This window comes from Hemiscyllium ocellatum, chromosome 32 (genome assembly GCF_020745735.1).
Source record: "Hemiscyllium ocellatum isolate sHemOce1 chromosome 32, sHemOce1.pat.X.cur, whole genome shotgun sequence".
NCBI classification, from domain to species: Eukaryota; Metazoa; Chordata; class Chondrichthyes; order Orectolobiformes; family Hemiscylliidae; genus Hemiscyllium; species Hemiscyllium ocellatum.
The window spans coordinates 39,862,350-39,889,285 of record NC_083432.1 but is presented as its reverse complement, the minus strand read 5'-3'; the positions used below and the strand labels follow the sequence as shown (position 1 = coordinate 39,889,285).

Below are 26,936 nucleotides of genomic sequence, written 5' to 3'. Positions count from 1 at the left end.
CAAATGGTTAAAAACTAAAGTCACACCCATAAAACAGGAAGCAAAACTGACCACAGAAAAATGTGCAGATTAATTCCTTCAGGGGTTTACATGTGAAACTTCCTAGCCCTTCTCCACTTCCTGCCTATTTCACACACAACAGTAGAGGAACTTTACTTGTGTGGTTATTTGAAGCAGTTAAAAATAATTCGCACTTAATTATTTCAAACTGTATCTAACTACTTACTCCAACAATGTGGTTCAGAGTAAAGTCAATAAATTGCAAGATATATCATTGGAACAGAGAGATTTCTCATTTCAGACCAGGACTGAAGTTGTTCAGATTTCATGTGTCAGCCTGCAATAATCTTAAAAATCACACAACACCAGGTTATAGTCCAACAGGTTTAATTGGAAGCACACTAGCTTTCGGAGCGATGCTCCTTCATCAGGTGATTGCCAGTCCAACACCGGCATCTCCAAATCATGCAATAATCTTGTGAGGCCTAACATGGATGGTCAATACTGTTCAAAATGTTCATCAGATAACCAAACTGCATGTATTCAAGTAGAACAAATGTGCGGTTTTGACCTATGTTCATCAACTTGTCCTGATTATCCAAACAGCAGTGTGCATAAGAAAGAGGTACTGTTATTTCTTGTCACTAGGACTTAGCTATCGGATCCCTCTCCCACTGCCCACTCCTGGGCCTGCATTCTCCACAATTCGTTTTTGCATCTTGCCTCCCCTCCGCCCCAACCATTCTTCTGCTGTAGATTTACATGCAAGTAGCTGTTTCGGTCTACTTTGGCTTATTTTAATAAATCTTGGCTTTTCCCAAACCAAACATTTTCCAGCAGACCATCTTTTTCATTTTTCATTACAAACTTAAATCATATTGTGTTGAGGGCGCTATCTCTAAAATGCCACCTCATCCACTTATGTGGCTTTGTTCCTTCTATGTGGTGTCATAAAAAGTTCCCCTGAATACATCTCAAGAAACTCACCCTCTTTAAACCCTGAACACTTATGACTATCTCAATGAATGTTTGTAAAGTTGAAATCCCCTAAAATAATTACCCTGTGGTTATTCCACACCTCATTGAATTGTCCAAAGACTGCTCCGCTATTGCTGACTGTTTGGGGGCCAATAATGCACTCTCAGCAATGTGACTGCCCTCTTTTTATTCCTTAACTCTACTCAAAGTCCCATTTGAATACATTGCCAATATATCGTCATCCTTACTACAGTAACTGTCTCTTCAATTATATTGCAACACCACCTCCACATTTACATTCTCCCTGCCTCTCCTGAAGATTCCATATCCTGGAGTGTTAAGTTCTAGTCTCGCCCTCGCTCAACCACATCTCTGTGAACGACAACAATATCACAATTCCAAGTGTTAATCCACACCATTAACTCGTCAATCTTACCTATAATATTCATGGCATTAAAGGTCAATAAGCCTTGCCTCACTTCCCTGCAACTCAACATGGTTGAACTCTCTCTACCTTGGTTCATTTACAAAACTATGCTGTATCTCCTCCGTGTCAAACTAGTTTAAACACCTCCGCATCAGCACTAGCAAACCTACTCACAATGATTTTGTCCCATTCTAGTTCATAAACAGACAGTCCTGCTTGTACAGGTGCCACCTTCCCAGAAACTGATCCAAGAATCTAAAACCCTCCTTTTGCACCAATGTTTCAGCTTATTGACAGAAAACACAGACCAGATTTCTATACAGAAAAAATAATCACTATTTCTTACAAGTAATTAGATTCTGGCTATGGGTAAACTGTTAAATACAACTGACATACAAGACTACTATGTATAATTCTAATTCTCTGATAAATGGACCCTTACACACACAAAGAAAGGTAAGCATGCAGAACTCTGTAGATTGCAGATGGGGGAGGCAAAATGGGAAACAGATTGTGTAGCTTTTGTTTCCAAATTCTGTTATTGAGATGATCTTTATGACTCGTCTACTGGCCTGCATGGTGCATCAGTCATCTTTTTCTGGATGTTTCCGCTGATTGGTAAGAGATATCAAGTGGCAGGCACTCTTATAAAAAGTCTCTTACTTATCAGTTAAAAGCTACAGCTTACAACACCTGTGGCAGGTTTTCTTCAGGTTCACAGCAAGCTTTGACAATAGAGTAAGGCAAGAGAATACATGATGAATGGTAGGACCTTGGAAAGCATCCAGGATCAGAGGGACCTTGGTATGTATGTCTATCGATCTCTTTATTTACCAGGGGACAGGTGGATAGAGTAGTTAAGGAGCATTTCTAGCCAAGGCATTGAACTTAATTGTATAAAAAGTTGGTTACGCATATCTGGAGTACAGTGCACAGGTTAGAAGAAATGTGACTGGAGTTGAGAAGGTGCAGAAAAGATTAACCAGGATGTTGACAGGGACAAAAAGTTTTAGTTACAAAGAGAAATGAAGTAGACTGGGGAGGCCGAGTGGATACATGATTGAAATGTACAAAATATGAGAGGATAAATAGAGTAGATAGGAAGAAACATTTCTCCTTGGTCAATGAACCAATGACCAGGAAGCATAGATTTAAAGGGCAGAAAATTTAGACGGGCTGTGAGAATAAGATTTTTCAGACAGAGGGTGGATGACAATCTGGAACTCACTGCCTACAAGGTTCACAACATTTAAGAAATATTTAGGTGTGCACTTCCGATGCCAAGACATAAAAACCTGTGGGTGAATTGCTGGAAAATGAGATCATAATAGTTAATTGGATATTTGTGGGGCTGAGGACCTTTTGCTGTGCTGTAGACCTCTATGACTCTGACAGACTGCTCCTGTGCTGGGGAGAACTCAATTCTGTTCTTTCTCGAAAATAAAACAAAGAATTGCACTTGCTGGAGATTTGAAACAAACAAAAACAGATAGTGTCGAAGAAACTCAGCAGGTCTGGCAGTATCTGAGCTTCTCCAACAATTTCTGTTTTGGTTTGATTCACTTCTTTCTCTTTCCCTCTCTATTGATCTTGTTCCCAGCCCAAGTTGTTCAGTTATCTGAAAACCAATCACTTAGTTATTGGCAGGTGATCACTGGTCCATAGACCAACCTATACCCTTGTTGCCTACAAAAGCTGCATCAGTAGATCCCTTGGTTCCAACTTAATCTGCAACTACTGCTTGTTCAAATAGTTGTTTATGATATTTGCCATTGGTGTCAGGTTAGTTGCTTTTCAAAATTGCAGCCACCCTTTCAAACACTGGCTTTAAAACAGTACTTTGTCATTTCAGTCCAGAGTTTTAAAACGTAAAAATAAAAAAAGACACAATCCTTACAATATCTTAATCAACGGTTGTATTTCCAATGATAAAATATACTGGCAGCTTGTTTTTTGTATGCTTTGAGTCATATAACTTAATGCAGTGGTTGCAGAAACTGTCTCCTCCCTGACCTAAGTTCATATAACAGTAGGGGCAGCAGAGTTGAGACTGTTGCACAGGTCTCAACTTGACTGCATGTCTTATGGCTATGACTCAGAACATATGGTGATTAAGACTTATTCCAAGCCTTGACCACTGCTATCTTCAGTCAAATCTCCCATAGTTAAAGTGCAAAAAGGAAGGAAGTACCTGACTAAAATAAGGTCAACTACAGTTTCAGAGGAGACCAGCATGCAGAAACACATAATTACTTTCAAGTACAGCAAAGAGAAGCTGTGTAACTAGCTCACAGCATGAGCACCAGAGCTTGAGACAGCATTGCCCTTTCACCTCTGCCAGCTCATTATTCAAGGAAGTGAAAGTCAGAACTGATTGGCACCTCTCCTTGACAAATGTATCAAAAAATAAACAATCTTAGTAAATAGTAAACTTACATTGACAAAACAGTGACTCAGTGGTCAGCACTGCCACCTCACAACGCCAGGGACCTGGGTTCAATTTTCACCCTCAGGCAACTGTCTGTGTGGAGTTTGCACATTCTCCCTACATCTATGTGTGTTTCTTCTGGGTGCTCCAGAATCCAAAATGTGCAGGTTAGGTGAATTGATCACACTTAATTGCCTGAAGTGCCCTGGGATTTGGGGGCTAAATGGATTAGCCATGGGGGTTATGGGTGGACTCTTACGAAGGTTGGTGCAGACTTAATGGGCCAAATGGCCTGCTTCCACACTGTCGGGATTCTATGAACACAGACAATAGCTATTTGGCCCATTGTGTCTGGCCTGGTTCTCTGAAGGACCATATAGAACATGGTACAATATCATTGCAGAAGTGAGGCTCAGATTGCAAGGCCCGATCACAGAAGAAGCAATATGCTATCGGCAAAACTGAGAGGTTCTTGCTATCAAACAAGCTATGATAATGAGAAATAAAATAGCTTTGCCAGCACGTCAATTGTTGCTACCTGAGGCACCCTCAGCAGTCAGCAGGCTGTGCTACCTACCAACATAGCAGCAAGACTTGAGATTTGAGGCATGCGCAACAGCATCATAACAGTGATATTCTGATGGAGCTGAAAGCTGATGAACTGATCAGACATCTGCATTAAAAACCAAAGGAAAGACAAAGATCCTCAACATGTTGGTGTACAATGATATTAATTTACTTAAAATGTTATAAACTGAAAAAAAGTAGATTATCTTTATATTTACAGTGGGAGCCATTAGAAAATGCTATTTTTTAATGACTTATTTTTCTTTTATTCTGGCTGGGTTATCTTCTATAATGTATAGAGTCCTCTCCTAAGCAGCTTGACAGCTAGTATTATCACACATTTTAACCATAGCTATGGTTCAGCTACTCTTGCCCAAATCAGAAAGTCATGGGTACAAGATCTAATTGAGAGGTATGAGCAGAAAAACAAGACTGACACATTGCACTGACCAGAGGGAAGGCTGCACTGGCAGTGGTGCCATCTTTCAGGTGAGACGTTAAATCAAGGCCACATTTGACTTTTCAGGTGGATGAGAAAGATACCAAGACATATTCCAAGAAAGCATAGGAGCTCTCCTTGCGTCTTGTCCAGTTTATATTTTTCAAGAAACTCCACTAAAAACCAGATTATATATTCGAGCATCCTACTGCTATTCATGGGACATTGGTATATGAAAAGCCGTGCTTCTGTTTACAACTGTTTCAGAAACACTCGCTTGGCTGCAATGTGCTTTGGGATGTTGTGATGTCATAGAAGATGCTATATGAATGTACAGTTTTGGTCTCCTTACTTGAGAAAGGATGTACTGACCCAGGAGGGAGTACAGTGGAGGTTCACTAGGTTGATTCCAGAATTGAGAAGGTTGGCTTATGAGGGAAGACTGAGTAGACTGGGACTATACTCATTGGCATTTAGAAGAATGAGGGAGATCTTACAGAAATATATAAAATTATGAAGGAAATAGATCAGGTAGAAGCAGAGAGGTTGTTTCCGGTGGATAAAACTAGAATGAAGGGGCATGGCCTCAAAATAAGGGGATGAAAAATAGTACTCAGTCAGGGATTGCTAATCTCTGGAATTCCCTGCCCAGTGAAGCAGTTGAGGCTATCTCGTTGAATGTTTTTAAGGCAAAGATCGATAGATTTTTGATCAGTGAAGGAATTAAGGGTTATGGTGAGAGGGCGGAAAGTGGAGCTGAGTCCACAAAAAGATCAGCCAGGATCTTATTGAATGACAGAGCAGGCTCGAGGGGCCAGGTGCCTTATTCCTGCTCCTATTCCACACCTGAGCCCAATCCTGCCCTCGTGTGCAGCAGGAGGTGCTGGTTGGCAATCAGCAACAGGTAGTGATTTGCAGTAATTTTCTTTGCCATTGTTTAAGTACAGAGGCCAAGTATAACGTTGAAAATAGTGCTCCACTGAGACCAGTGAACTTAGTAAAAGACCAGGAATAAAAACTTGTCTCTTCTAGTCTTTAAAATCCAAAGGAAAAAGCAAAATAACAAAGAAAAATTATTAGGAACTTCAAACCAAAAATGTTTAATTTTCTAATATGCTAATGTTAAGGCAATACATGAATGAAACAAGGAAATGGAAGGTATTGTTTTCACAATGGAAATAATTTTCTGTAATGCCAAGCAACTGGATACTTTGAAACTTGAATTGTTGAATCACAGAAAAAAAACTACCACTGGTATTCAGTCAGGCTACCCACATTTGACAATGACTGTTCAGGTCATGCCTGGGACATTCTCTGTTATGTATATCTTATCTCATTTAAATTAGTTTAGTGTCAATCAACTTTTTTTCATTAAATTCACCTCAGGTTCTACTCCCTGTTCTGACTACAGTCCACTTACAGGCAAGTAATTACACTGAAAATGATTTTGTAATTCAGTGGATTCTGTGACCCTATCAACACAAGAGGAGGTTCTCAGTGCTGAAGATTACAATTCTAGAAATGCTAAAATTTCAGTAACAAGTCTTGTACATCTTTCTGACTATACTTCACGTTATTGTTGATAGTTTATCACAAGTAATTCTAAAATTTGAAAACTGCAAGATTTCTGGGACTTGTGTAGAAGCTTAATTCTGCCTGGCTAATAGACTTACATAGCTTCAAGTAAAATGTATGTGATTTTTAAAAATATATATAATTTATGAGATAGAGGGTTCACAGGTCAGGCCAGCATTTATCATTTGTTCCTCACTGCCCTTGAGAAGGTGGCAGTGAGCTGTCTTCTTGAATATTGCAGTGTGGGGAACCCATCATGCTGTTAAAAAAGGAGTTTGAACTAGCAAAGTGAAAGAACTGCAATATTATTCCAAATCAGAGTGGTGTGCCAATTGAACAGAAAATCGCAGTTCCCATCTATCTGCTGCCTTTTCATTTTACGTGGTAGAGTTATGGGTTTGAAAGTTGCTAACTAATTGTTGGTGAGATGCTGCAGTAGAACTTGAGGGCAGTACACCCCGCTGCCATTATGCACGGATGATGGAGTAACTGAATGCTGAAGGTGTTAGATGGGATGCCAATTAAACAAGCTGCTTTGTTCAGGGTGGTATCGAACTTCATGACTGTTGGAGCTGTACCTATCCAGAAAAGTGGAAAGTATACCGTCATACACCTGGCCTCTGTCTTATGGATGGTGGCTAAGCTTTGAGGAGTCAAGAGGCAAATTCTTGCCACAGGATTTCTAGTTCTAACCTGCCCTTGTAGCTGCCCTATTTATGTGGATTCTTTTCCCTGACTATTTGATTTCCATTTCTGGGGACAGAGTGTCCATCAATACTGACTTCAAACCCTCCAGCATCCACAGTTTTCTTAAATATACTTCCTCACACCCTGCTTCCTAGAAGGATTCCATTCAATTTTCCCAGTTTCTCAGTGTCGATTGTATCTGTTCTGTCACTTTTCACCAGAGTGGCTCCAACGTGACATCCTTTTCCTCAATCAAGGAACCGTCCCACCATGATTGATATGGTCCTCATGGAGCCCATGTCTGACTATCTCCCACATTTCTGTCCTCACATTCCAAATCCTCTCACAGCAACAATAGGATTCCCCATGCCCTCACTTTCTCCCTCAGCAGTCTTCATAATCAAGGATCATCCTCTGTCACTTCCGCCATCTCCAGCTGGATACTAGCAAATACATCTTCCAGCTCCACTGTTAGCATTCTGTAGGGAACAAACCTCCTGCTACACTGTCCAAATCCCCAAACACCTTCCACGAGAAGCAGTGTTTTAGTTGTATTGCTTTTGATATACACACATACAAACACACACACCCACCTTCATGTCTTGTTTGTGTCTTGTTGACTCTCAGCAGAGCGGAATTGTATTCTCCTTTTCACAATTTTGTTACATCTTTACCTATCCTTCACCACCTTTGTCTTTGATTCTGAGCACCCTTACAATCTACAAATCCGCCAACTCCCACATTTACCTTGACTACACATCCTCACACTCTGCTTCCTTTAAAGGCTCTATTCCATTGATTCAGATTCTCCATCTCCATTGCACCTATCCCAAAGATGCCAGCCTCTACAAGGGGGCCTCCAAAATGTCCACCTTCTTCAATGACTGAGGGTTCCACACAACCATGGCTAGTAAGGCCCTCATTCGTGTCCAACCCATTTCCGCACTTTAGCTCTCACCTCTTCTCTTCCATCCCACAACAACGATAGGGCGTCCCTAGCCCTCACTTACCATCCCACCAGCATCACATCCTAAAGATCATTAGCCATCATTTCCGCTAGCTCCAATGGGATGCCACCACCATATTCCCCCTCCAGTCCTTTGTTATCCTTCCACAGAGACCATACCCTCTGGGAGGCCTTGGTCCACACCTCATCCACTCCTGCCTGTTTACATCCTCGCTCTTCACTATCCATGGCTCTAGACACACCATCCATATGAAGGAAGCATTTACTTGCATTTCATTAAATCTAGTCTATTGTATTCACTGCTCACAAAGTGGGCTGCTTTACAAAGAAAGGTCAAAACGCAGGCTGGGCAACTGCTTTGCAGAACATTCACATTCTATTTGCAAAAATGACCCTGAGCCTGCCACTTCAACACACCATGTTCCCTAAGCAACATCTCTATCTCAGCCTTGCTGCAGTGCTCCAGTGAAGCTCAGCGCATGCTGAAAGAATGGTATCTCATTTTCCACCTGGGAACCCTGCACCCTTCCTTTTCTCTAGCCTCCATTTCCATCTCTTGTTCACTCCACCCCGATCCCCATCTTCAGCATAGAGAACAACTTTTTCCCAGCTAAAATCAGTTCTGAACAAGGGTCACTGTTCCCAATATATTAAGTCTGCTTGCTCTCCACAAATGCGGTCAGACCTGCTGAGTTTCTCAATCACATTCTATTTTATTACTATTGGTTATATGGCTTGTCCAGTTTAGGTCAATGGGAACCCCCAGGATATTGACAGTAGAGAATTCAGCAATACAATACTGAATGTCACGAGGCAACAGTTGGATTCTCTCTCTTGTTGGAGATGGTCTTTGCCTGATACATTTTTTGAAGGCAATGTTTCTTGATATTTATCGTCCAAGTCCGAATGCTTAAAAGTCTTGTTGTATTTGGACATGGACTGTATTAGTATGAGTGGAATCTTGAAGGGTGCTGAATATTGTGCAATCAGCAACAATATCCCACCTAACACAGAAAGGAGGAAAGGTCATTGATGAGGCAACTGAAGATGACTGTGTCTAGGATACTATCCTGATGAACTCCTGCAAAGATGATTTGTGGTAGAGATGTCTAACTTCCAACAACCACATTCTTTTTCGCTAAGTATGATTTCAAAGTAGACATTTCCCCAATTCATATTGACTTCAGATTTGTTAGGGATTCTTGACACCATACTCAATCAAATCATAAAATTATACAGTAAAAAAGCCCTTTGGTCCATCAAGTCACAACTGCCAAAACTACACTAAATCTACATGAGTCCCACTTTCTAGCACTAGCTCCATAGTCTTGAATATTATATTTCATGTGTTCACCCAATTACTTTTCAAAGACTGTGTGATGGTCCACTCTCCCAGGGAGTACATTTCAGAACCGCTCCACCATCTGAGTAAAAAAAAAGATTGCTGATCTCCCCTCTAAATCTCTTGCCTTTCACCTGAAAAGCATGTCCCTTTATTACTGACCCTTCAACTAATGGGAACAGCTTCTTTCTATCCACCCTGTCCATAATTTTATACAATGAATCTAGATGTGAAGGGCAGTCACCCACACTGCACTGTCATGTTTAGAAAAAGACAGGTCAGTAACTGGACAGGCCTTACAAAAATCAAACTGAGCATCAGTGAGAATGTTATTGTTCTCTACATGCTGCTTGACATTACTGATGAGATGGTAGTTTGCTGCACTAGATTGCTCCTGCTTTTTTTGGACAGTTATTCCTAGGGAACATTTGAATTTGAATCTGAATTTATTTATTGTCACGTGTACCGAGGCACAGTGAAAAGCTTTGTCTTGCGAGCAATACAGGCAAATCACAGAGTTAAGTAGCATAGATTGTAAATAATAGGTAAATAGTGGCAAAAACAAAAACAGGCACAGGGAAATACTAAGAGTTTGTGAGTCCATTCAGTATTCTAACAACAGTAGGGTAGAAACTATTATGAAACCGGCTGGTGCTTGTGTTCAGGCTTCTGTACCTTCTCCCCGATGGTAGAGGTTATAGAAAAACATTGCCAGGGTGGTATGGATCTTTAAGAATGCTGGCAGCCTTTCCTAGACAGTGAACCTGGGAGATGGATTCTATACATTGTGGGGTAGAAGCCAGTTACGTAGCTGTATTGGAACACATTGGCTGGGAATGCAGTAGTTCTAAACCACAAGTCTTCGGCACTATTGTCAGAATGTTATCCGAACAGTATCCGCCTTCAGCCCTTTCTTGCTAGCATGTGTGTGAATCAAATTAGCTGAAAACTAATAACTGTAATGCTAAGGACTACAGGAGGAAGCAGTGTTGGAATATCCACTTGGCATCTGTGGTGAAGATGTTTGCAAATGCTTTAATCACATCTTTTGCATTGCTCTGCTGGGCAACTCTATAAAATGGAATATCACAGAACCCCATTGTTTAATCATCCACCAGTATTCATGACTCGATGTGGCAGGACTCAGCTGAGATCTGTTCCTTCAGTTGTAGAATCACTCAGCTCTATCTAAAGTGTGCTACTTACACTGTTTGGCATGCAAGCTTCATCAGGTTGATACCTCATTTTTAACGGTGCTGTTGCTGTTACTAGCATGTTTGCCTGCACTCCTTATTTTAACAGGATGGATCCTGTGACTTGGTGTTAATGGTAGAGTGGAGGGATATGCAATTAAAGGTTAGAGATGAATATAACTCTGCTGCTGATGGCCTTCAGTGCTTCATGGATGCCCTGTCTTGACAAGCTAGAATGGTTTGAAATCTATCCCATTCAGCATAGTGCTACGGTCACACAATACGATAGGCAGTATCCACAATTTGAAAGGTGGCACTTTGACTCCACAAGGGCTGTGCAATGGTCACTCCTTATATTGATTCGGTCTTGAACCTAACATCTGTTAATGGGAGACTGGTGAAAACAAGGTCAAGTATGCATTTTTATTCTTGTTAACGTAAAGTCCTTTACAATTCAGCCTGGTCAGTCAGTAATAGTGCTAATGAGTTACCTTTTGTGAGAGACATTGAGGGCCTCACCCAGAGTACACTCTACATCCTTGCTACTCTCAGTGCATTCACCAAGTTGTGTTCAACATGGGTGAGAACTGATTCATCAGCATGGGTGGGGAAAGGATCAATTGGTGTTAATCAGCAGGAGGTATTTTGTCCACATTTTACTTGATGTCATGAGACTTCATTGGGTTTCACAGTCAATGTTGAGGACTCCCAGGGCAACTCTTTAAAAGAAGAACTCTGCAGGGTTCATAGAATGTACTTCCATTGCCTTGGTCTACTTGGTTCTGTTCCTTTTGACAGACTTTCTAATGTCTAGATATAACTGATGGCTTGCTGGGCCTTTTCAGAAGCTATTGAAAAGTCAATCACATTATTATGGATCTGGAGTCACATGTAGGCCACACCAGATGAGGTTGTTACATTTTCCTTTCTTGTGGATAACAGTAAATTGATAAATTTAACAATAAACACACAGCTTCCTTCCATTTTCAGTCTCTCTATTTTTGAGGTACTAACTTCTTGCTGGGGTATAGTTCCTCAGGTATGGTTCTCCTTCTGTTCATCATTCTAGTAACAATCTTCATGTGTGAGCTTTCAACCATGTGACATTCAATCATGGAAGTAGTGGCTGAACACTTGCTTGATGTTTCAGTGTTTCCTTCACTACAATGATTATGTGCCATAACCCAGGCTGACCTTCTCTCCCTTTCCCAGATTAGGTGCAGTATGTGTTCAAACTGCAATAAACTAACCCAGCACAGACTGAAATCAAATCACAGATCCTCATGCCAACATTATTTATAGTACTCCACCAGGCAATGACATTTACCCTTGAAAATATCAGAGCGCCTAAATGAAAAGTTATCAACTCAAAATGTTCAATTTTTAAACACTTTAGCACATAACGAGGGAACGTTACACATTTATAGGGCAGTCAGGCTGGTTCATTAATACTTAAGTACAGTACAGCCTCATGATGTGCTTACTTTTCAAAATCAACAATCAATCTAGCACCGTAATTTATTAAATGGCAGTTGTCATATTAAAATGAAATTCCGCCTTTCAGATCCAGCTCTCAATGAAGCCAAGTAATAGAGAGTTAGGTTCCTCTTTCTGACAGTTGGCAAAAAGAAAACTCGATTAGTTCATTCTTTATTCCCTTTCCTCAAGCACACTAATGAAAAACAGGACATGTTTCTCGACAGCAAATTGTACTTAGTGTGACATGCTCAGGCTCAACTGTGAACTTTAGCAGGCTCTTTTTTTTGTGTAGAGATCAGACATAACCTTTAGGAGTCTGTGGCACAGTGGGAACACCCCTATCACTGGGCCAGAGCTCCAGCGATCTTGCACCCTCAGTCCTTGATGAGCACAGGTGTGCCATAATGCAGTCAGAACAGTTGGTCAGTCTGTAGATCCTTACAATACATCTGTGGGAGGCAGTAAGAGCTGGAGAACTTCCTGGTCAGCCAGAAGTGCAGAAGGAGCTGCAGTGCAACACTTTAAAGGACCCTATCTGCAGGGTTCCAAGGGATTACCACACATAGAAAATCTCCAATGAACAAATTCCTTTGAACAGGAGCTGGTAGGTGTGAGATCCTATCATCTCCAAGTCAGGCACCATCCCAACGTGAACATGCATTTCAGTTTCTTTTCATTGCTTAATCAAATTTCTGGAAAATTCCCATACACAACAGCACTATAGAAATACCTTTAGACTACAGCAGAAGAACAACTACCACATCTCAAGGGAAATAACATTGACCAATAAATGTTGCCAGTAACACCCGCATTCCAGAGAAAGAGTATAAATAAACTCCTGGTTAGCCTTTCTTCTGCCAATTTTAGGGAATCCAAAGCTAAGTGTATTACTCTCATTGCCAAAGCTCCAGATCATGAGTGAACTCAGGGCACAACAGATATTAAACCTGGATCACTTTCAGAGTACCACTCTGCTTAAGGGCATTGAGGATCAGCAAGAAATATGAAGTTGAGGTAACAATTAAATCAGCCACGATTTTGTTGTTGGATGAAATAGGCTGGAGTGGTTACATAGCAGGGAGGAGAAAGTGAGGACTGCAGATGCTGGAGTACCAGAGTTGAAAAATGTCGTGCTGGAAAAACACAGCAGGCCAGGCAGCATCCGAGGAACAGGAGAATCGACGTTTCGTGCATAACCTTTCTTCAGGAAGGGCTACATAGCAGCCTCCTTTTGCACTTAATTCATATTCTTGTACACAGTACATTTACTTACTGATCATCTTTGAGCATGGTTATAAGACAGCATTCGTGTAACAACAAAAACCTCCAGGCAAAATCTGAACCCCAGACAGAAAGAAAATTCAAGATTTTTGAGACACTCCCAAGTCAATAAATAATTCAAGTCTTGTGCATTTAACTTTTTCCATCTTTTATCATTATCCGATTTTACTGCACACATTACAGGTAACATCTTACTAATCAGGGAAGCGAGGCTTTATGCTCCTTTTGTAACTTGCTGCTGACACTCAAACTTCATAAACCTGAGTTTCCTCATCTTAAACTCCCATTAGTATAAATGCTACAGCATTTCAATCTAATAATGGTTCTTCAAATATTGTTCTTTCAATGTGAATCCTATGATATTCAAAAGCAAGTTCCCAGGATTTATTGAGAGTCCAGAAGTTACATTTTAGGCTGCAGAAAATGAGTTTGACATCACAATTATGTAAACCTTAATGGGAAAAAGTCTGAGTTTAAAGTATATAAGGGCAGCTAAAGACAAGGAGGAATCAGGGACTCACTTGCTGTTTATATGCAATTAGAAATCAATAGCACTTCAATAGGTGCATCAATGCAACTGGAATTATTGCTAATTGCTCTGCTAGGCAGTATTAAAGTAAATCAAATGTACAATTATAAAAACTTGCAATTGGATGGCACCATTCACAAAACTAGAACATTCCAAAAATCTTCAGCATAGGATTTACTCTTGAGGTGTGGTCTGTTTGTAGGAGAACACAGCAAAAACAAACAAAAGAATTTGGATTTATACTTGCCTTTCATGATTTCAGACAGTGCTTGTACAACTAATTAAGGAGTTTGCACATGTCACTGTTACAATGTAGGCAGTTAATTTACAGCAATTTCCCAGAAATAACAGTGAAAAGAGTGATCAGATTATTTGATATGCATATTGGATGTGGATTAAGTGTTGGCCACAATAAACAGTTACCTATCCAGCTTATGTTCATTTGAGCAAACAGTTTTGTCTGTAATTTTACAGGTAATTAAACTATAAATATTTCTCCCTCACTCCAAGATTATCAGATGAAAAATATTGATTTCAGCATCAGAATATTGATATTGTTCTAACTAATCATGCATCTCTGCAGACAACAATTCCACAATCTCAGCAAGACCAGGATGACTGTACTCAAATACATATGATCATCGCTAGATATTTTTACATCATTGTTTAGATTGCAGAAGAACACTCACAAAACAAAACTTTCCAAACTTCGAGTGCAGCTCTCTGTTTTATACATCCTGTTTGTTTCCAGCACCCAGTCAGGATATTGGAAAAGGGCATTTGCTTTCTATCGTATCAGTCTCCATTCTTGGCACCCGCAAATGGTTATGTCCAGAGCATGGAATTCAGTGGCTTTGCTTGAGGCTTTCACATTTGGCAGGGGTCCTGCTCGCTTGCCACCAAAAACATTCTTACCAATGCAAACGTGCCTCAGGTCTCTTTTCCAACAGTTACTCAACATAGCGCTAACTGTTTTTGACTGGAGTCTACTTAAAATATCTACTGCAGGGAAAAAACATGTTTTTTAACCATGCTGTTTGAGAATTATTAATTTCGCTTCACTGCCCTCTGTAAACATTAAAATTAAAATTTACAGAAAATTTACATAGTGTATGACAGCCACAAGATGTCCTAAAATGCATTATTGTCTATTTAGTAGTACTGAAGTATGCTCAATCCTCTGGGAATGCAACAGCGAATCTTTGCACAGCAAAATCTCAAAACCAGCAATGTGATTAAGACCAGATAAACTGGTTTTATGATGTTGATCGAATGATTAATATTGACAAGTGAACTGGGACATCAGAGTAGTTTCTTTTACACAGCCTGGAAAGAAATATGGAACTGTGTCATAACATTTATTTGAAACGTAGCACCTTTGGCAGTGCAGCACTCTCACGAAGCTGTACCGCAGTGTTAGGTTGGAACTTGAAATAGGACTGGAAATTCAAGGGCAAAAGTGCTACTAACTGAACCATGACTGATACAATTTAAACTCAATAATCTCCACTTCAAACATTTTAAAGTACTAGATGGTGCCCTCACTCAAATCGTACTTTCAGCATGCATACTTTTATCATGGGATGTCTTGTTGCAACTGTGAGACCACATTTGGAATGCTGCATGCAGTTCTGGTGACCCGACTATAGAAAGGATATTATTAAACTAGAAAGAGTGCAGAAAAGATTTAAGAGGAAGCTACCTGGATTTGAAGGTTTGTATTATAAGGAGAGGTTGGATGAACTGGGCAATTTTGCCTAGAGTGTAGGAAACTGAGGGGGTGACCTTATAGAGGTGTATAAAATCATGAGATGCGTAGATAAGGTGGATAGCGGATGGCTTTTCCCCACGACAGAGGAATCTAAAACTAGAGGGCATGGATTTATGGTGAGAGATGAGAGATACAAAAGGGTCCAGAGGGGCAACTGTTTTTCACACAGAAGGTGTTTAGTGTCTGGAATGGGCTGTCAGATGTAGTGGTGGAAGCAAGTAAACTTTTGTCATTTGAAAAACATTTAGACAGTTACATGGATGAAGCAGGTATGGAGGAGATGTGGACCAAATGCAGGCAAGTGGGACTAGTTTAATTGTGATAACTGGGCAGCATGGGCAGGGTGGGCCGAAGGGCCTGTTTCACTGTAGAACTCTATGACTCTGGGGTTTAGGGAAAAGGTTACCATTGACCAGTAACTTAAATGGAAAAGCAATATAAATATTGTGGCTGAAAGAGAAGATCAGAGGTTGGGAATTTCTGTGGCAAGTTATTCTTCTCCTGATTTCCCAAAGTCTGTTTCACAGAATCAATCACTATCTACAACATACAAGTCAGCGCTGTGAGGGAACACTCTCCGTTTGCCTGGATGAGTGCAGATCCAAACTTAAAAAAGCTTGAAACCACTGAGGACAAAGACTGTTTGTTCAGGACCCCAACTACCATCTTAAATATTCACTGCCTCCTGCAGTGGCATATATTAACAGCAGTGTCCACCATATAAAAGATGCACAGCCACAACTTGCAAAACCCTCAACAGCAGCTTCCAAATCTGTGACCTCTATTATCTGGAAGGATTAAGGACAGCAGACCTTTGAGAACTCCACCAATTGCAAGTCAGCATTTATTGCTTATCCCTAACGGTGTGCAGCTTAGAGTCAAGCACATCTGGAGTTGCATGACCCTCTCAAAAAAAATTAGTGAACCAGATAGGGTTTTACAATAAACAACAGGCTAACTTCTTTTGAAAATTCCATACTTTTGCAGAATTTAAATTTCATAACTTGCCGTGGTGGCATTTGAACAGGTATCCCCAGAACATTAGCTTGGGTTCGAGATTGCTAGCCCACTGACCTAGCACTATGCCACTGCCTCCCTGGAACTTTACTTTCTTTCCTTACTGGAGTTGGGTCAACAACCTGGAGCTCCCCTCAGCACAGTGAATGTACATTTTCCAACAGATACATTGCAGCAGCTCAAGAAGGAAGTTGACCACCATCTTCTCAAGACAAATAGAAATGGACAACAAATTTATCTCAGGAGAAAGTGAGGACTGCAGATGCTGGCGATCAGAGACAAATGTGTGGTGTTGGAAAAGCACAGCAGGTCAAGCAGCATTGGAGAAGCAGGAGAATCAACGTTTCTGGCTTAAGCCCTTTATCAGGAATCACAAATTTATCTTACCAAAGAATAAAATAAACTGATTGTTTTGTTAATGCATTATACTTTAAGCTCATATAAGAGTTTATTTGCTTACCAGTCAAATACTGGGAATATTTTGCAGTTCTTCCAGTCAAAGTATTGTTCACTTACTTCAGCTCGAGTTGCATGAGCTCATTCTCCTGCTGAGAATTATGAGTAAGTATATAACTGGGGAATCTCAGTTCCTCTTTAAAAATCTGCTCTAAACTCAGTGACTTTCGTGCATGTGGGAGTCTTCTCAGATAAGTTTGATTCTGGCCTGACATAATACCAATTCAAATGGGTACCATTGGCAAATCCCTCCCTGGGATCCCAGCCAAGACATCAAATATATCACTTGACATCAGTTAACTCAGATGAGAATGAGATTACATCATTTACTGATGGCTTTATGATCTAGTCTCGTTACTTAGTAGCACAACCGAAGGCAAGCAAGTACCATTTTTAAAAAATTCAGCAAGTCTTCTTAGCTCATGGCTTCAATTTTACAGAAGTTACACAAAGTAGAATGCACTTCCGTTAACGTCTGTATGTAGTTTGACAAAATTCCCAATTTGTTAAGACTATAGAAGAAATAGCGAAGGGAACTAATAAAAATCAATCCAGTAAAGATGTTATCACCATGTGGGCGGCACGGTGGCACAGTGGTTAGCACTGCTGCCTCACAGCACCTGAGACCGGGTTCAATTCCCGACTCAGGCGACTGACTGTGTGGAGTTTGCACGTTCTCCCCGTGTCTGCGTGGGTTTCCTCCGGGTGCTCTGGTTTCCTCCAACAGTCCAAAGATGTGCGGGTCAGGTGAATTGGCCATGCTAAATTGCCCGTAGCGTTAGGTAAGGGGTAAATGTAGGGGTATGGGTGGGAGGCGCTTCGGCGGGTCGGTGTCACACTGCCAGGGTATTCTTGCAGTTTACCACCGCCAACATATAAACTAAGCATGTATCCAGAAGGAAACGGAATAAAGCCCACAAGTAACAAGGCCATGGGTAAACCATAAGTGGGATTCTGCTTGGGATTCCCCTCACAATACTTTAAATTGAGCCATATTCATGGGACATATTCATTTAAGCTTGCAACTAAGAAAGCATGCCGATTACATTAGGAGGGTAAGACAATGAATGAATGTGCAGAAGCACAAAGATTACTGAAACACCCATGATGATGCTGAAGACAAATGCAAACAAAGGAAGCCATTCTTAATAGTGAGGTCATCCCTCCACAGATATCCACCTTTCCCCCAGAATAGCAGCTCCAGCAGTTTCAGAGATTTTGCCTCCATCACTATTACAGATAGAGATCTTCCTTTGCATGAAGTGCTTGCTATTATTAGCCGTGAGTTTGCCTTTAACCATTTGCACAGATGCATCCTTTCATTGTAAATAGTCATTTAATTTGAAATGATACTGCAGCTCAATATTTCCACTTTCTGTCTGCATTGTCAGCTATCTTTTTTTAAAATATAAATTAAGCTACATAAACTACATACACAAGTTAACAGAAGTGTATTCTACTTTCATAAATCTGGGCACAAATCTTGTGAACATAAGGCTTTTACATTCCAGTCATTACGGTATTGGTTACTGGACAAATTCCAAACTTGATGGCATGAGACCTGATGACTCCAAGCTGACTAAGAATTGGAGTAATTCCAAGTAATAAAATGCACAGGTCTTGTCATGATGTAAACACAATATTGTACAGGATATGTGCACAAAAGTTTTGTTTATGCAAGTAGTCAGGATCAAGCATCTTTGATGCACACCTAATGTTTTTTGACAGCTTGATAGGTTTCCTCTGCTATGTGTGCATGTTTAAAAGTCTTTTCAATTCCAAGTTTTAAGCTACATTTTCCTCTGGCCACTAACTTAAACACAAAAATAATCAAGTTAGCAAGTGCAAAATAAATTGATCATGGACCTTTCTTTTTCTGCTGTAATTCCCAGATTTGTTTTCTTTGGAAGATGGATGAAAAGGAATAAATGATTATCCTTTTTTCTCACATTTGTATGTGCAGGCTAGGAAGAATTTTCTGATGCCAATGAAAAGTAAATCTTGAACAGCATTCATTGCATGGACATTGGAAATCAAGGGCAAAATTTGAAGTATCAGCATAGCTACAATTTGTTTAAAGCAACCTGAATCAATAATATTGTTCAATAAGCATACAACAAAGCTGCAGGTGATTCTAGGTATTACAAACATTTCGTTATGTAAACAAGCTGTAATACTTTGCATTAAGCATACAGCGCAGCTTTATCTCAAACATGGCAAAACTAGAATTAGAATTATTGTTGCGAGTACTCAAGTATGGGAATACAGGAGGACAGTGAGAAGTGAACGAAGTCGCCATTATCCTGTGCCATCTTTTTATAAAACCAGGATTTTAAAAAAGCAGCAGAAACAAAAGAAAACCAGAAGGTAAGAAAAGCATTCCAATTATTAGTCATTTGAAATCACCATCTGAATTGGAATGATTTACATGACTGCAACTCACTAATGGTAAAATGCTATATGTGATTTAACAAAGCATTATTATTTTAAATATGTCAGCATTTCAAAACCATTATTCCTTATATGTCACAATAGGTTGAAGAACTCTGACATGGTCCATTTTACCAGACAGAAGGAAAATACAGAAATTAAGAAACAAATTTAAAAATTACCATAATATTTTTCTAGGTATTTTAATCCTGTTCTCCACCTGACCCTATTTGTGTATTAGGAGGGTAGCAGCCAAGGAAGATTGGTCTTCTCTTAAATCCACATAATCCAGGTTGGTTCATTAGTGCAATACTGAGTGCTGCACTAGTGGAGACACCCAATTTTAGTCAAGACCTTAAGCAGAGGGCATGTCATCCCTCTTTCAAATCAGTGAAAATAGTCCCATTGCATTACCTGAAGAACTGAGGAGTTCTCCTTGTTGCCTGAATAAATATCTGCCCCTCAACCAACAACACAAAAAAAAACGATTATCCAGACAAGCATCAATCACATGGCTGATTGTGGGTCCTTCCTATGCATAAATTAGATGCTGCATTTCCCACATTACAACAGCCACCACACATCAAAAAATACTTAATTGGTTGTAAAGAGCTTTGGGACTTCCTGAAGTAACAAAATGCTCTATATAAATGCCTTTCCCTTCCTTTATGTTAATTGAAAGCTAATGAATCCTTTCTTAAGCCCATGAACAACTTTATAGAGCATTATTCTTTGTTGCAACTAACACAGCTATTGGATCATTATGACTTTTCTAAAATTAAAAGAGTGTCAAGAAATAAAAAGTGAAACAGTACTCAAGAGTAAATCTTGAAAACATTTACACAAGATTGAAATGTCGTTATGGTACTAAATTTATTATACTAGTTTGTTATTGTGATCATGGAGAATTTAACATTCTAACTTGAGATATTCTCAGGCCTGTTTCACATTAACTGAATGACAAAGATCTAGCTCCACATCTTTATGTAACACAATAAGGCATCTTGCATTGCTTTCGTACATCAGACCTTAAATTATCAGATTTAACAAAGATGATTGAATTTCTCTGGAATTCAATCTTCATTTGGATTTGTAAGTACTGCTCTTTGATAAAGAGGAACCTTTACACCATGTGGTTTGCAAGGACCACATGCTGGTTTGACAAACCTATGAAAGCCAATAAGTAAACTGATCATGGTAAATTCACCAGCTCCAACACAGAATGAAGCTAAAATGGAACAACAAAGGCATATAGCACAGTACTGCTGATTCTTCAACCCACATGAACATGGCTCCCCGAAAACAAAAATGGGAAGAGAATTTCTCCCCATGTTTAATGTATACCCAAACTTATGCAAATATTTGCAAGAGGAATTGTTTCAAACATTTGTTTACTATTTCACACAAAAATGCAAATACACACACTGTATTCATGATAAAAAAACTTTTCCTTTTCAGCTTATACACAATACCTCAACAAAGTTATGGGCCTCTTCTAGGACTATCCAGGAAAACATTTCTGTTAAAGTAACATCCATTTATATGTCACAATCATCACTTAAATCAGAATCAAAATTTTCGGTCAGCTTCTGCTTTTTGCCACATTTCGTGCAGCTTATTACCCTCAGTCCTTACACACACAATTACCATGTTCCCAATTTCTATTCTGGGCTCCACTCAATTATTATTTGCTAGGTGACCTTGCCTTTCTTTTTCAAAATTTTTGTATGTTGCAGTTTTGGCTTATAGATCCATTTACAGTACTTAAATCAGAAAACCTGAAAGGACAGCTTCAAATATTACTAGTGATGGCTTAGAAGACCTCAGGGTGAGACAACTCACTGCTCTCTCTGTAGCCATCATGCATGGGAAATCACGTCTCACAAAGTTGATTAAGTTTTTGAAGAAGCTACAAAGAGGATTGATGAGGGCAGAGTGGAGATGTGATCTATGTGGACTTCAGTAATGCATTCAACAAGGCTCCCCATGGGAGACTGTTTAGCAAGGTTAGATCTCATGGAATACAGGGAGAACTAGCCATTTGGATACAGAACTGACACAAAGACAGAAGACCTTTGGTGGAAGATGGAAGTAGAGGGTTGCTTTTCAAACTGGAGGCCAGTGACCAGTGGTGTGCCACAAGGATCAGTGCTGGGTCCACTACCTTTCGTCATTTATATAAATGATTTGGATATGAACATAGAAGGTATAGTTAGTAAGTTTGTAGATGACAGCAAAATTGGAGATGTAGTGGATAGCAAAGGAGGTTACCGCAGATTACCATGGGGTCTTGATCAGATGGGCCAATGGGCTGAAAAGTGGCAGATGGAGTTTAATTTAGATAAATGTGAGGTGCTGCATTTTGGAAAAAACAAATCAGAGCAGGACTTATACACTTAATGGTAAGGTCTGAGGGAGTGTTGCTGAACAAAGAGTCCTTGGAGTGCAGGTTCATAGCTCCTTGAAAGTGGAGTCGCAGGTAATAGGATAGTGAAAAAGGTGTTTGGTATGCTTTCCTTTATTGGTCACAGTATTGAGTATAGGAGTTGGGAGGTCATGTTGCAGCTGTACAGGACATTGGTTAGGCCACTTTTGGAATGTTATGTACAATTCTTGTCTCCTTCCCATCAGAAGGATATTGTGAAACTTGAAAGGGTTCAGAAAAGATTTACAAGGATGTTGCCAGGGTTGGAGGATTTGAGCTATATGGAGAAGCTGAATAGGCTGAGGCTGTTTTCCCGAGAGCGTCAGAGGCTGAGGGGTGACCTTATAGAGGTTTATAAAATCATGAGAGGCATGGGTAGGGTAAATAGACAAGGTCTTTTCCCTGGGGTGGGGGAGTGCAGAACTAGAGGGAATAGGTTTAGCATGAAAGGGCAAAGATATAAAAGGGACCTAAGGGGCAATCTTTTCATACATCGGGTGTGCGTCTATGAAATGAGCTGCCAGAGAAAGTGGTGGAGGTTGGTACAATTACAGCATTTAAAACACATCGGGATAGTTTTATGAATAGCAAAGGTTTAGAGGGATATGGGCCAAGTGCTGGCAAATGGGACGAGATTAATTTGGGATTCCTGGTCGGCATGGATGAGTTGGACCGAAGGGTCTGTTTCCATGCGGGACATCTCTATGACACTATGACTCTAAATGTGTTCTGATGAACAGACCTAAGCAAAGGTACATGACTTGGTACGTGACTTGCAAGGGATCAAGGCAATCTGGGAGGCTGGAGCTGATGTGAGCCAACACCAACCTTTTGAGGCACTTCATAATTATGGATGTCAGAGCCACAGGCCGGTAGGCATTGAGGCACGCTGCATGATTTTTCTTTGGCACTGGGTTGAGTCAGTCATACGATAATTGTACCAAAATACAGAGCAGTATTAGCACCTCGCAAAGAATACTGGTTCACAAGAAAGATCAAGCATCCAGTGGATATTGCTGGTATCCCCGTATATTTGAGTTTTGAATTCCTCAGAATATTCCAAATCATTGGACCTATGATTTTCGACACTTAAGCTGGCACTATAACACAATTTATTGTATTTTCAATACAAAATAATCTCAAACAAGTCCCAGCATTTCAGTAAGAACTCACCAGCTTTATTTACCATTTTTGCACAAACACAAAATGACAAAATAGCTATTAACTAAAACATACCAACAGCTACACCTTCATTAAATGTCAAAGGCAGTGAGAATTTGTTACACATAAACACCAGATTGAAGACGGCAGCAAAATTTTATAGCGCTTACTACTCCTGTTGCAATCTGTCAAATTGCAAGAAGTAGATCTGCAGTGCAGATTGGATCCTTTTGTTGTTGCTAATAACCATGACTTTTGTACCCTGATTATATGAACTCATAAAAAGCAATAAGAGGGCATCTAGTTGCTGGATACTTACACGTTGCACCAAGTCTTATACTTTTTTTTTATGACTGCTGTCAAGCTGCCGCTCAATAGCTTTTTCAGCTGTTGGGTTAGTCACTAAATAGTCTCCAATGTCAATGTTTCCACATGAGAAACCTGACAAAGAAAAACATATAAGGTTTCTTTATCCTACATTGTCTCTTGTAAGGTAAACAGGTTATCTCAGTCCCTGTCAACAAGTTTCTGGACTGAGACATTCTCTGCCAATCATTTTTAAATTACGAGTATAGGCTCACAATTTGTTTACACTAATTTAAGTCTAATATCATGTGCAGACTAGAAAAATTTAATACGTCAACTCACAAAAGCACCTCTGGATAATTAACTAACATTCTGGAATATTAACTTCTAACACCTCTGACTTTAAAAGACTGCAGCAAAAGCGCTTCAGGTTTCACATGTTCCTATTTCCATGCATACTTGCAAAGAAATGACAGCATTTTCAACAAAAGAAAATCAGAAGTCACCGCAAGGATAAACTGAATACTGAAGCTAACAGACAGTGCAGGATGTAATTATGTCCTTCATTTTTGAACTAGCAAACTAAATCATTGTGATATAGCAGCTCATATAAATCTCAATTGAAGCCAAACAAGGATGTGAAAAAGACTCACTCCTCCTCAGCTGACCACTGAACTGCATGTTGTCGGCATGTTGACTTCAATAGAAATCAGTCACATTATAAAAATTGCTATTCCACTATGAGTATGTTTCACACATGTCAAATACACCATTAGTGAGCAGTGAGGTTTCAAAGAACACAGGAGATGTTATATTATTCATTTTCAACTGATAAACTAAATTGCACAATTCAATCTTAAGCAGCACTCCATTGGGGCCTTTCCCAACAGGTTCTGATCCACTGTTAGTTCGAATTTTACATTTGGACTCTGTCATCATGTAACACTGAAAAGAGTTATTTCTTCCGTGTTTATCTTTTGCCTTTTGCTGTTCCAGCACAACTAAACCTTAAGAAGTGCTTTATTTCCCCATTAATATCACTAATAGTACTATAATAATACTGCTTGCATGCTTTCCTGGTAATTTGTGTAGTTATCAAAACGACAATGTACAAAATTATTCTTAGCTTACTAATGAAGTAATTTGGCACTTATACACTTTCCACAATACTGCACACACCTGCCTACCTCACTCTTTTTAAGATCTTAGTGGCAACCACAGTAGTAATATGACTCCTACTTACATGAAATTGCTCAACTAAATTTGAAAGGGGGAAGTGGCCTATAGTGTTGGTGTAATGGCATTGAGAGTGTGACGTCAGATTCTGTAAGTTCCCATGATCTATTTGCTCAGCACTGAGTCACAGCCTTATAATAGTTTTGATTGAATAGATTATGTCAAATCGCCAGTTCAATGATTTTCTATCAATGGTTCAGGACAGTCAATTTGACAGCAGTTCTCCAAGGCTTCAAGTTATCGTGGGACAGATTTAACCCATTATACTTGAGGAACCATACTTTTCCTGTGATTTTTGGATAAAACAATCTCATGTACATACATATTTGAGGTTAGGAAAAGTCACAGTTTCTAGTTATATAAATTTAGGTCATTACACAGAACGACCGTATTGCAGCCTCTGCACAAATATGTTATTTTTACTCAATTGTTGGATGTGAGAATTCTAGAAATGTCAGCACTTATTACACACTTCATTTGAGAAGATGTTGATGAGTTGCCTTTGACCCAATGAAATTCCAATGGTGAGGGTGCACTTGATGTTGCTTGTGTGGAGTGATAGTTTCAGGACTCTGATCCAATGACAATATATAAGCAGCAAGGTGACTTGAAGAAGGACTTGCAAGTGGCGATGTTCTCAAGTATCTTCCACCTTTGTCCTTCCAAGTGCCAAGGTCATGGCAAAAGGACTTTGGCACCTTGCTGCAGCATCTTATAGATGGTGCACATTGCTGGAAGGATTGAACATTGAAGCTGTGTGTTGGTATACTTTTCCCTGTACTGTAGCGAGCTTCTTGACTGTTATTGAACTGCACACATCAAAGTGTAAAGTATTTCATTACATTCCTGATTTACTCCTTGGGACAGGCTTTGGGAGATAATGTAATGTGAGTTACTTGCTGTGAAATTCCCTCACTTCTGTACTGCCTACAGTATTTATGAGGCTGGTCCAGTTAAGGTTCTGTCAATAATGAGCTGCAAATTTGTTGTTGTGTAGGGATTCAGTGGTCTTCGCCTGGTACTCGTATGACACAAATATCACTTGGCCCCCATCAGTCCAAGACAGAATGGGGGCCAGGTTTGATCAATTGTGGGCACAGACTGCTTCAATATCTGAGGAACTACAAGTTGTACTGAATACTAAGCAATCATCAAATAACAACCCCACTTTCGAACAGGATGTCAAAAGAAGTTGATGAAGCAACTAAAGATGATAGGGCATCTTTATGATCCGGAGGAGCCCCTGCTGTGATATCCTGAGGCTGAGACAATTGGCTTCCAACAACCAAAAACATCATCTTCTGAGCTAGGCATGGCACCAACTACTGGAGAGTTTTCCTTGATTCCCATTAACTCCAATATTACCATGGCTCCTTGATGCCACACTCAGTTGTACATCAAAAAAATTATTTCTGATCCAAGCTTGAAAGTCAAGTCTATTACAAAAAAATGCAGCTATTTAATACAACCATCACAAGCAATGTGAGTTCCACTGTATTTCAATCTAGTGTACCCAAGGTACTGTGATACATAAAACCCATGATAACCTGTGTGTGGGGTCCCTGGAGCTGCTGATTATCACAAGCTGAATATGATCTCAGTCAGGAGAATTTATCACTGGTCCTGCCACAGTATTCCCACAGGTGCACCTTTGATGTCTTCCCCTCATGTCTCTAAGCATTGGTAGCACAGTGTCCTCTTTCCGCTTTTTCTCAGTAAACTCAAGTGATTTAGTGACCATATTTCACCCACTTTGTTGGGAAAAGATTAATAATACGGATTTTGGCAGATGTTATACTGGTTCAGTCAAGTGAAGGGTGCCAAGTATTACAATGTGTGTGTTTACGACAGGCCATTCCACCTTGAATTAATAAACAGATAAACTGAAATTTATATTCCCTTGTGTGGAACAAATAGGCCAAGATATGTGGCTTATTGCTTCAATCTAAAGTATCATAACATAATAACATATTACATTGATTAGAAACAAGATTCCTCCTTTACCCAAGTCCTGTCTCCATACAGATCAGTAGTGTTGATTATGGAGTTGGAATCAGGCAAAAAGATTAACGTTTGCAGTGGCATAATTTCTGCCTCGTACAGAGGGAGCCTAACTTTGAATAGTCTCACTTATGTGACATTTCGATGGGTGGTCACTGCATCTCCATTGTTCACCTCAACCAGTCCTCAGCATAATCTGCACCACCAAACCCCATCCCCCAACTTTTCTCCCACCCATTCC

At 39.9% G+C, this 26,936-nt stretch overlaps 1 protein-coding gene across 7 annotated transcripts in view; it reads right to left on the bottom strand.

Moving 5' to 3' along the window:
• raraa (retinoic acid receptor, alpha a) overlaps positions 1-26,936 on the bottom strand; it is a 564,031-nt gene that overhangs the window by 315,433 nt on the left and 221,662 nt on the right. Inside the window, exon 1 of one of the 7 annotated variants that reach the window (XM_060848782.1) lies at positions 17,141-17,160. The exons of the other annotated variants lie outside the window; for them this stretch is intronic. The gene's annotated coding sequence lies outside the window, so the exon portion shown is untranslated. Of the gene's footprint in view, positions 1-17,140; positions 17,161-26,936 lie in introns of those variants that run through there. 7 annotated transcript variants of the gene reach the window in all.